Below are 12710 nucleotides of genomic sequence, written 5' to 3' on the forward strand. Positions count from 1 at the left end.
AACCACGTGAAGGGGTCTGATGTGAATGCTCCAGTCAAGAGTCCCAGCTGAGCTCACAGCTGGCAGCTAGCATCAACTGCCAGTTTGTGAGTGTATCGCCTTCGTTCTGAGCTTTCAAATGACTCCAGTTCCCAGTGTATCTACCTGAAACTGCATGAGAGGCTGTTAGAAGAACCACCCAGCTGTTCCAAATCAACCTATGGAACAGTGAGAAATTAAATAATTCATAGTTTTAAACCACTATGTTTGGACAGCCCAGGTGGCTCAGCGGTTTAGCCTTCAGCCCAGGGCATGATCCTGAAGACTCAGGATCGAGTCCCCTGTCGGGCTCCCTGTGTGAAGTCGGCTTCTCCCTCTGCCTGTGTCTCTGCCTCTCTCTCTCTCCCTGTGTCTCTCATGAATAAATACATAAAATCTTAAAAATAAATCTTTATTTATTCATGAGAGACATAGAGAAAGAGGCAGAGACACAGGCAGGCGGAGAAACAGGCTCCCTGCAGGGAGCCCGATGTAGGACCTGATCCCAGAACCCCAAGATCACGCCCTGAGCCGAAGGCAGATGCCCAACCACTGAGCCCTCCAGGCATCCCTCACTTCATCCATTTAAAGTGCATAGAAATTGGAGCATAGAAACTTTCTGGGGCTGAAAAAATGACTTTCAAGTTAAGAACCTCAGTAAACAAACCAGGATGGAGAAGGGTATCTATAGAGAACCACCGAAGAAATGGCTCATGACAGGACAAATATAAAGAAATGGGAATCTTGATGGAAAAGATAATAGCCCAGGGGCACCTTGGTGGCTCAGTCAAGCATCAGCCCTTGGCTCAGATCATGATCCCAAGGTCCTGAGATTGAGCCCCACATTGAGCTCCCTGCTCTGTTAGGAGTCTGCTTCTCCCTCTGCCTCTTCTCCCTTCCCCTACTTGCTTGTGTTCTCTCTCATATAAATAAATAAAATCTAAAAAAAAAAAAAAAGACAGCCCTTGTGAAGACCTCATGGAGGAATAGGGAGGACTTTAGATGGAGAAAGGAGGACAGAGAGAGAAGCTAATGATCAGGGCAGCCACTGAGGAAAGTTTTCTGATGTGAATACACTCCTCAGGACACAGACAGGTCTTACCAAGTTCTTGGTAGGAGTAATGTATTAAACTGTTTGAAAACCTACTTAGTCACAAATACGTGTGTATATGTGTGTGTTTCATGAGTGTGTGAATATAACTATTGTGACTGTTATGTCAAACTTGTTAATCATCATTTCATGGTGAATCACTTATCTACTTAAACAGCCATTTTTTTCCCTGAGAGAAATATTTTAAACTTTCCCAAATGACTGTAGATTTACCCATTTTCCTGGTATTTCTACCATTTTTTTCAGTTGGACTATTTTAAAGGTTCATGGTCATTTAAAAATCTTTGTAGATTTTAACTTTTACTAACGTAAAATATCCTCCTGCAGAACAGAGGAGGTTATCAAATTAAGTAGTCTGAAATCCTATAAAGCTTTTCATGTCCCAGTTTTTTTCCAGAAACTGTACCCCTGGGCACTTCATCAGTGTATCTCTTGATCTTTAGAGTTTTAAAATAATAATAAAATAATGGGCTTTAGAGTTTTAAAATAATCCTTGCAAAGCCAGTGGGCATAGAACAGTACCTGGCCTTTTAATTTTCAATTCCCTAGGTTAGGTCTATGTATCTACTGCTAGATCATGTTTGAATCCTTACTTTTAACCATTTTTAATTGTCTTAGCTTTACTTTTGCCAGTTAATTTCAGAGTATTTGCTTACCTTGCTGAGCATATTATCACTCTATGTTAGTTCATCCAGTGTTTATTGGGTGTCCTCTCTGCTCTGGACTTTTTTGAGCCCTCTAGAGCCCTCTGGGCCCTCTGCCTGGCAGCAAGGAACAACTCCCTTGTCCTTAAATTTCATGGGAGAAAGATGCTGGGTTTCTTTGAGCATCTTCTTAAAGAACTTAGCACAGCTGTGGCCAAACACCAGGAAAACTTCTAGGGAAGACAATCCATTGGAGCAGAGCATTTCCAAGGTCAGGATACAGAGTGGCTGGAATCTCTGTACCTCCAAGGGAAAGGGTCCTGCTGTGAACCAGCTAGATGGAGAATCTTCAAATTTAGACTGATGAACAAGCTGTTTTCTACCTAGGATGGTTAGATGTGTCGTCCCAATGTGCAGTGGGCAAAGGGTGATCCCTTCCTACTCTCTGAGTGCAGCAATGTGGGAAGGGCTTCTACATGTGCAGGAGACACAAAAGCCACAATCAAGCTATTACATTTTCTCCAACTAGAAGTCTTCTTTCAACATGTTCCATGCCCTATCACATGTCTGAGAACACAGTTGGGCATGGCTCTATGCTTTAAGGGATCCTTCATTTTCCCCTCCAGAGATCCTAGTTCCAGCCTAGACTTGATGATTGACTCACTCTGTGTTCCTGAAACCCCCCCTCACAGGATGATGGCTTGATCTCTATCCCCTGAGAGAGCAAGATTAACATTTCATGTGTCAACATCTTCTCTGGAAGTCAGGAGATTGGTACCAGCTTGTGCAGTGGAAATGGGACCTGGAGAACATCCTTCATCTAAGAGAAGGGGACTGAGGAACAGAGAGGTGGGCATAAGTGCCCCCCCAGGCCACATAGCACATTCATTAAGGAAAATTCACTGAATATGACTAGTGAATTTTTTTAAAGATTTTATTTATTTATTCATGACAGAGAGAGAGAGAGAGAGGCAGAGACACAGGCAGAGGGAGAAGCAGGCTCCATGCAGGGAGCCTGACGTGGGACTCGATCGTGGGACTCCAGGATCACGCCCTAGGCCGAAGGCGGCACTAAACCGCTGGGCCACTGGGGCTGCCCTGACTAGTGAATTTTTAATCTTTTCCAATTCCTCCCCAGATCTGCTCCTCTCTTTTTCCTCCATCATCCCTCCAGTGCTCAACTAAAAATAAAATAAAATATAAAATAAAATAAATAAAATAATTCTTCATTGAACAAAGAATGGCCATTATATACCAGGAACCGTTTATCAGAGAAGAAAACAAAAACCCTACCCTCATGAGCTGGCATTTTTTGTGCATGTGAGAGGTGGGGTAGTTGGATTAGAATTATTTTTTTAAACTACCTATTTTTATATAAGATGGTATCAGTCAGGATGGACTAGGTTCTGTTGAAGTAATAAACAAGCCCTGAGTTTCAGTGACTCAGGTCTATTTACAGTTGATTTAATATTTGCACTCTCTGTCCACTGGGGTTGGCAGTTGAGTGGGTGGGGAAGGGGATGTTGTCCAGCTCACCATAACCATAATGGATGTTGCTGGTTACCAGAGCCTCCTTGTCTTGACTCCGTATTCACCCCCTTCAGCAACACTCACTTGTACATTGTGGCTGAGTTGCTCTCTGTGAGATCTGCAAGCACCCTCTCAGTCCTGTGGGGGAGCAGGTGAGAAATGCAAGTGCTGAAATGATGATGATCTCCATGGCAGTTTAAGTTCCCTGTGATTTCCACACTGAGAACTTGAAGAAGACCAGAAAGGAGCCCAGTGAGCTGGGGCACTGAGAAGGACATAGCTCTGATACTTATGTGGAAGGAAAGCAGGATTACTGGGTCAGAAGGACAGATAATGAAAACAGAATATACAACCTGAAAGTGGAACAAGAACCTAAATACCCCAAAACTCTGCCATCAGTTACATTTCTTACAATAATGAATATGAATAGTATAAATAATACTTGGGTAACATTACATACACAGAGCACATTGTTTGATAGCCAATTGACAAAATTCACACAGTCTTAGTATCATATCCTCAAGAGCTAAGGTGATGTTGCTGAAAGAAAACTAGAAGCTTCCACAGCCCCCAGAAGGATAAACGTACAGTTAGTGGATCTGAGAGTCATCTTAGGTCAACACCATTCTGCTCATGCTGTCTTCATGTAATACCATGATGCAACATGCTTGCAGAGTAAACAAAAGTTCCAGCTAGTAACCTCAACCAGAATATTACTAAGAATGTTTAACACACCAAGGCACCTAGCTGGCTCAGTTGGTGGAACATGTGACTCTAGATCTCAAGGTTGTGAGTTCGAGCCCATTGGGTGTAGAGAATACTTTAAAATCTTTAAAAGAGAAAACAAAACAAGCCCCAAAACGTTAAGAAAAAAAAAAAGAAAGTCTACTTGAACTATGAAAATATCTAGGAACCACCTCAACCTGACCAAAGTGGACTCTCTGAAGACGGGCCTAGGAAACTCCAATCCAAAAAGCTCCTCTCAGGTGGGTCTTATGCATGTTTCAATCGGGAACCACTGGCCTCTGGATATGGGAACCATTCAGGTGGGGGTTTCACATTCCTATTTCAAATAAGCCCATTTCTTGGGTCCTAGAAGCCTCAGGTTTCTCACTTATGAGGGGGTAGAACACCTATCAGAGCAGGGTCTGATGCACTGGTTGCTTACACAGCAGCAGCTGCATCCTTCCATTCCCTGTCCAGTCATCTCCTTCTTCCAATTCCCACAGGGGTTAGTCTCCAGGTGCACATAACCACTAAGCCCCTTCGTGGAGTCCCCACTATGGAAAGAGGGACTTGAGGACACTGGCATCACACACATCTTCCGTCCTGGAGTCTCTAGTAGTGCCTTCATTGCTAATTTCATGACTTGCTGTATGCAGACACCTCTCAAGTGTTTGGTCAGGAATTGTCAAACAACATGCACTTCGCTGGATCTGTCGGGCAGATTTTTCTCTCAGGTTCTGGCATCTTTTGAGAGCTATACAATAACATTGGTCTAGGCAGCAGGATCAACCATCCAAAGCAAAGTCCCCATCTGTTCTGTGCAGGCTGTCCCAGCCCAGACATTTTCCATCTCGACCTCAGGGTTTCATATGAATCATGAGAGCTATATTACTTAAAGGGTTTTATAATGGATACCAGGTAACTGCCAGAGTGACCTTGAGGGAAGTACATTCAGTAATTGTTTATGCAAATTCGCACGACTATCCTGCCCCATCTTGTCCCAGGATACCGGTACCTCTCTAAGTCCCCACTCTTGGGAGCCTTCTGACTTCCTGGTATTAGGTTTCTGGAAAATCACATCTTAAAGACTAAACCACCCTCCTTTAATACCAGGGACTTCTAAGAAGCCAAGGAGCCTTCCTGCCCCCGGATAAAGTCTAATTGGCCAAATAGAAAAGTCTGACATATTTTTAAAAAAACTCTTGCTGTTTATTTTTATTCATTCATTTTATTTTATTTTTTTAAAGATTTTATTTATTCATTCATGAAAGACACAGAGGCACAGGCAGAGGGAGAAGCTGGCACCATGCAGGGAGCCAAATGCGGGACTCGATCCCAGATTCCAGGATCATGACCTGAGCTGAAGGCAGATGCTCAAACCAATGAGCCACCCAGGCATCCCATATTCATTTATTTTAAACAGATTTTTATTTATTTATTTGAGAGAGCACAAGAGAGCACAAGAGGGGGGAATGGTGGAAGAAGAGGGGAAAGCAGGCTCCTGCTTGCAGGGCTCGATCCCAGCACCCTGGGATCATGACCTCAGTTGAAGGCAGAAGCTCAACCAACTGAGCCACCCAGGAATCCCTGCTCTTGCTTTTTTTTTTCTCTTGCTTTTTATTTTTATTTTATTTTTTTTATAAAGATTTTATTTATTTATGAGACACACACACACACACACACACACACACACACACACACGAGGCAGAGACACAGGCAGAGAGAAGCAGGCTCCACTCAGGGAGCCCCATGTGGGACTTGATCCCAGGACCCCAGGATTACGCCCTGGGCCAAAGGCAGGGACTAAACCACTGAGCCACCCAGGCATCCCAACCGCTGAGCCACCCAGGCATCCCTGCTCTTGCTTTTTAAATTGTCAATCTACTATTACAGCAACCCTGAATCAAAAGAAAGAAAATTGTATATAATCCCACAAATCAATTGCAGATATCCCCATGTACTGTTGTCTTGCTCATCTATAGGTACATGTTGGAAAGAATTTGTTACCCAAATAAGTAGTGTACCACCAAGGAAAGAGTTACTATGGAAGGTATAAAATGAAAACCAGTCGTCTCCTGCCCCACCCTATCTAATAGTCACACATCCCACCAACGACTTTTAACTGTTCCTATTCCAGTTCTTTCTGAGGCCATCTCTGTAATTCTAATCTTTTATGGCCTGTAAATTTACTGACTTCCTGCTCTTAAAAGGAATGTAGATTTGATTCACAATGTTGCTCCTCTATTTGCTTCCAATTTCTGTCATATTACCATTTTGTGCTCTAATTTTGGTATCCTAAACAATCTATCATATTATATTTAAGAGGCTACTTCCTAAGTTGAGGATATAGGGATACTCCTTCTCCCCACTATGTCTCTTTCCCCTTCTACTTTACAACAGCTACAGACTATACCATTACTGTTAGTAACAATGCTGGGAACAATGATGCTCTACTCTTGCCATTATGAAATCCTCATGTCACATGGCTTTCTTCCTTAAAAAAAGCAAAAAACAAAAACAAAACTCAATACCTCCTGTTTATATCATATCTATGCAAACACTGTTTGGTGAAGGGCAAATCAAAACAATCTGATTATATAGCCTCCTCTTTTATTCCAATTTCATGAGTTCTCTGCCTCTTGTAAGAAGAAGTATTAGCATCAGGGTCATATTCATGGATCTTGGGGTGCCTGGGTGACTCACTTGGTTAAGTGTCTGACTCTTGATTTTGTTCAGGTTCTGAACAGGTCCTGAGGATTATAAGATTAAGCCTGACATCAGGCTCTGCTTGAGATTCTGTTCCTTTCCCTCTGCCCCTCCCCCTCTCACTCTCTCAAAAAATCTATCAATCTTAAAAAAAGAGAGAATCTTGGATTTCTTTTTCATTTGCAGTTATTTTTTGACTCACTGTTAGTTAGAATAAAACTTTTAAATATTTGGTTCCCTGAATATCTTTTCTTTTGAGGCTGATTTCTTTTTGGCCTTACATATTTTTTCTTTCATGTTGAAGCCTTTCTTCATCTTTCATGCCTTGGCTCCCATCCATATTGAAGAGGCTATCAAAGAAGAGGGGAAGTTCAAGTAGGTGGGTGAGATTGGTTTGTTTTTTTAAGATTTTATTTATTTATTCTTGAGAGACACAGAGAGAAGCAGACACACAGGCAGAGGGAGGAGCATGCTCCCCACAGGGAGCCCAATGTGGGACTTGATCCCCAGACCGGGATCACACCATGAGCCAAAGGCAGGTGCTCAACCGCTGAGCCACCCAGGCATCCCAAGGGTGAGACTGGTTTAACGCCATGTTTTGCTAGAGGGTGAAAAGTACAAGAACCAGCTGTTAGGATGAAGGTCCTTGTAATGCCCAAATAAAGCAGCCTTTGTTCTGGAATATAATGAACCAAATTCTCTGGCTCCCCAGATTATTTTTAGTACATAACTTCCTCCCTACTTTATTTTTTGTTTACCCACAGCCAGATACTCACTGTAAGACAAGGGAAAAAAGGGGGGAGAAGGGAGAGCAAATGTGGAGTTTCATAGCTAGATCTTCAATTAGCCCCATTTTCTCATCCACATTTTGGTATACAGTTCTGCCAGGGGGCTGTGACCTCTTCTGCTGCAGCCCTCTCTTCACGTGAAACTGGCTTCAGCCTTTCCACTCTGCGTCTCCAGATGGTGCTTTCACATCTCCTTTTACCTTGACCAAATTGGCAGTTATGGCTTCTCCCACTTTCATCACACATCAGCCTTTTTTTCAACATGCTGCTGAGTTGACCTTCTTAATCAACCATCTGTGTATATGTTTTTTATGTGGTTGTAAGATTTTGTGTATATACTACTTTGGGTCCTCTTTTCACTTCACCTGATAAATATTTTCCATATTGCCATACACCCAGCTCTGATTATAGTTAACCTGAGCAACAAAGTTAAATTAGAGCACAATGGAGTCCTTGACATATTCAGAGTCTATTTTTAATTCCAACAGAAACCATTTCAGAACACTTCCCATCTTCAGTCCTCCTCCAATTTGTATTAACTGCTTACATTGACTGGCTTCGTAATTCATCACTCAACACTAACTTTGCCATGCAAATATTTCTTCTTAGATTGAATGTTTGGGGTGTTGTATCAAGAACATCTTCCAGTCCAATAAAGTAAAATTAAAAAGAGAAAATCTTCCAGCCCATTATTTCTAGGAATGTGTTATAGAGACAATGTCTGATTAAATTTGGATGGTTGTTTACACTAAAAGGATTATTTGATGGATATAGCTACATATTCAATTTCTTAACTCCTGCTAAAAGCTCTGATAAAGTTTTAAATTGTGGTATGTTCACAGTTTCTCATTTAAATGCAGCAGTAAACACATTTTAATGTACATACAAATTATTTGTGCTGCATCTGGGAACTGTAGGCTCCTGAGTTTTATTGCCAGAGATTCTGATTTAGGAGATCAAGTTAAGCTTGGTAATGTGCAGTTTCAATGAACACTCCAAGCATACCTGATGTGGTCATTAGACCACACTCTGAGAGTCATACTTTTGTCACCTGATGTCTATAATAAAGTTTGGCAGCGAGCTTCTCCATCTTGATTATTCAGCTTCGCTACCTTGAGTTTTTTCATGTTGAATAAGGAATGTATAATAACTGAAAACCTTCATTCATTACATTCATAGGGTTTTTTTTTTCTCCAGTATGAATTCTCTGGTGCCTAGTAAATTGACATCGCTGACTAAAGGCCTTTTCACAATGATTACATTCATAGGGTTTCTTGCCAGTGTGTATTCTCTCATGTTTTGTAAGGGTTGGCTGATCATTAAAGGCTTTCCCACAGTCAATACATTCATAGGGCTTAACTCCAGTATGTGTTCTCTGATGTTCAATAAGGTGTGACCTCTGACTGAAGGCTTTAATGCACATGTTACACTGATAGAGCTTGTCTTCAATGTGTGTTCTTTGATGCACAATGAGGGGAGACCTCTGGTTGAAAGCTTTTCCACAATGACTGCATTCATAAGGTTTCTCTCCAGTATAGGTTCGCTGATGCACAACAAGCTGTGACTGCTGCCAAAAGGATTTCCCATAGTCATTACATTCATATGGTTTCTCTCCAGAATGAATTCTCTGATGTGACAGAAGGTGAGAGCTTCCAGTAAAGGCTTTCCCACACGGATTACATTCAAAAGGTTTTTCTCCAGTATGAGTTCTCTGATGCTCAATAAGGTTAGAGCCTCTAGTGAAAGCTTTATCACATTGATTGCATTTATATGGCTTCTCTCCAGTGTGAATTCACAGATGCCTAATAAGTTGAGTGCTTCGAATGAAGGATTTTCCACACTGGTTACACGCAGAGGGTTTCTCTGCAGTGTGAGTCCTTTTATGTGCAACAAAGCCAGAGATCTGCCTGAAGGACTTTGCACAATGAGCACACTCATAAGGTTTCTCTCCAGTATGAATTCTTTGATGTACAATAAGGTTAGAATTCCACCTGAAAGATCTTCCACATTTGTGACATTTATATGGTTTTTCTCCAGTGTGAGTCTGTTGGTGTCTAATAAATTTGGAACTCTGGGTGAAGGATTTCCCACAATGGTTACATTCACAGGGCTTCTCTCCAGTGTGGGTTCTGTGATGTATGTGACATGGTCATAGCTCTGGCTGAAAGACTTCCCACACTGAGTGCATTCATAGGGTTTTTCTCCAGTGTGTGTTCTCTGGTGTACAACAAGCTTAGAGCAACAGCTGAAAGATTTTTCACACTGACTGTATGCATGTGATTTCTTTTTAGTCTGAATGATGTCACAGTCAGTAAAAGATGAGGCTGCATGAAAGGCATTATGTTCCTCCTTGTATCTAAATGGTGCTTCTTTAGGATCACTTATTTCAGTATGTATAACACATTCATCACACTCATGCTGACTCTCTCTAAAATGAATTGGTATGGGTTGATTCATGCTATGAGACATACTATGATTAATGACATTTCCATAGCCTGTACACTTTGCACTATTCTCTGCTGAAAAAAATTCTATTATGAAATCGAAGGGAGATACCATAGTTGAAAGAGTCAGTACTGACAGTATATTCATAAGACTTTTTATTTCTCATTTCAACATTTCCAAATTCATTCAGGTAAATGCTCTGACAGAAGGCTCTAACAATTTGGTGATTTTCACAGAGGTTCCAATCAGCCCAGCCTTTCTCATGATTAATGAAAACTGAATTCCATTTCAACCTTCTAACCTGTGAGTCAAGCATATGGAAATGTGTTCTTGTGGGTAATGTTGGAGATAGAAGGCTTAAACTCAGGTAACTTCCTCCAGGGTCATGCTCACAATGTTCCCCTTGAGCAAACAGTGTATCTGAGGTAAGTACCATTTGACTCAAAGAGTCCTCCTGGTGCTCCCTTAGCTGATCCCTCCAATCCTGCCTTTCTCCTAATGATACCAACCAGGGGCCTTCCTCCCATATGCAGTGTTTCATTTTTATGTGGTGGAATGGTTCTTTCACAGCAAAATCCTCTTTGGAAGCTGACTCTTTTCAAATGTATTCTTCCAGTCTGAAAGAAACCCCAAATACCTGAATTACTCAAGATGCATTTGAAGAGGAGGATGGGATAAAGGAGACCACCAAGTATGGAAGATGCTTTTGAGTTTGTTTCTAACCCATGGATTGTAATTTTATGCAGGATGTAAAAAAGGGGATGGATCAGAAAATGGGATATCAGTGATAAAGTATAAAAAACAAGCAAAGATATTGAAGAGGTGACCCAGGAGAACTGATCCCCAAAGAGGGAGGAGAGGAATATAAATAAGCAGGGAATGGTCAAGATTAAAGGAGGAATCCACAAAAGAATTGGGCCTAAAGTAGACAGCCCTCAATAATCACAAAAGATACCTACATTCTAATTGCTGGTACCTGTGAATATGGTACCTTATTTGGAAAAGGGTCTTAGCAGGTGCTTAAATTAAAAACTCGAGATGGGGAGAGTATCTGTGTGGGCCTTAAGTATCACCAGAAGTGTCCTTATAAGGGAGGGATAGAGATTTCATATGCAGAGAGGTGATATGAACATGGAACAAAAATATTTGAGGATGCTGGCCTTAAAGACTGAAGTGATGTGGGCACAAACCAAGGAATGCTGTTGCCACCAGAAGCTGGAAGAGATGAGGAAGATTTCTTCCTGGACTATCCCAAGGAGCATGACTCTATTAATATCTTGATTTCAGCCCAATAGTATTTTTTAAAGATTTTATTTATTTATTTATTTATTTATTTATTTATTTATTTATTCATTCGCGACAGAGAGAAATAGAGACAGAGGCAGAGGGAGAAGTAGGCTCAGCCCGATGTGGGACTAGATCCTGGATCCCAGGGTCATGCCCTGAGTTGAAGGCAATGCTCAACCACTGAGCCACCCAGGCATCCCTCCCCAATGGTGTTGATTTCACTTTTCTGGCCTTCCAAACTGTGGGAGAATCAATTTGTGTTGTTTTAAGCCACCCAACTGGTAATCTATTACAGCAGTCACAAAAAATTAATATGGAAACCTAACTGGTACCTCAACCTAGATTATTGACCTAGAATGTCAGTCTATCTATTTTCTGGTTCTGCATCTTGAAACAGGATCCCAAACACCAACACTGACTTAATATTCTTAACATACCATTTCTACTATTTCTTCAGGCTACCCACAGAAAAAATTCTCTTTAACAACTCTGTAATCAATGCCACAAACTCCCCAGAAAAGCACTGTAGTCCTTGAAGTAGTGGGCTTAACTAACTAGCAACTACTGAAGCTTGGTTTCCTTGGTGGTAAGCCAGGAATAAAAATCCTTAGCTTACACGATTTACTCTAATGCACAAATGAACTGATATCTGAGTCCCACATGGTGCTTGGCCTGTGGTGCACTGCTGGCATGTGGTGCCATTGATATCACCACCCCTGTTATTGTCCTAATAGGGACTTCTCCCTCTGTTGAAATATTGGGCCTCTAGTGAGTGGAATAGGCTCCCAGCTCAGGACCTTGCCTAGGTCCTCCAAGATTTCCTCTTTATTGTCATTCTTCCCATTTCAGTCATGTAGCCACCCATGTCTAGTACTATCAAGGATTCTGATCAAGTCTCATGCTTCACCTCCATGTCTGCTAAGAAGAGAAGGATCCTCCAATTGGCAAAATATTAACTACACTCTGTGGCCCTCTTTTGACTTCCAGGAGAACCTTTCCCTATTGGACAAAGTCTTTATCTAAGCCCTACACCCTCTATGACCAACACTGTTCTCCTTCCCAAGATTCTGCTATGTTCCTTTTTGGTGTTGCCGTGGAATCCCTGATGATGAGAACTTTTTCAAATAAAACAATGGTCCAATGAAAGGGAGTGAAAGGGTATTTAGAGATGGGAAGAAGGAAAGAAGTGTTTGGGTGCCTATGATGTGTTCAAGTTATGCCTGGTCATTGGAAACTGGGCAAAGGAGGTTAAACATTTTACAGCAGTGTCTTCATCACAATTGCAAAATGAGAAGGCAGCCTGGGTGGTTCAGTGGTTTAGCGACACCTTCAGCCCAAGGCATGATCCTGGAGACCTGGGGATCGAGTCCCACATTGGGCTCCCTGCATGGAGCCTGCTTCTCCCTCTGCCTGTGTCTCTGCCTCTCTCTCTCTTTCTCTCTCTCTCTCTCTGTC

This window comes from Canis lupus, chromosome 1 (genome assembly GCF_048164855.1).
Source record: "Canis lupus baileyi chromosome 1, mCanLup2.hap1, whole genome shotgun sequence".
Classification (NCBI taxonomy): Eukaryota; Metazoa; Chordata; class Mammalia; order Carnivora; family Canidae; genus Canis; species Canis lupus.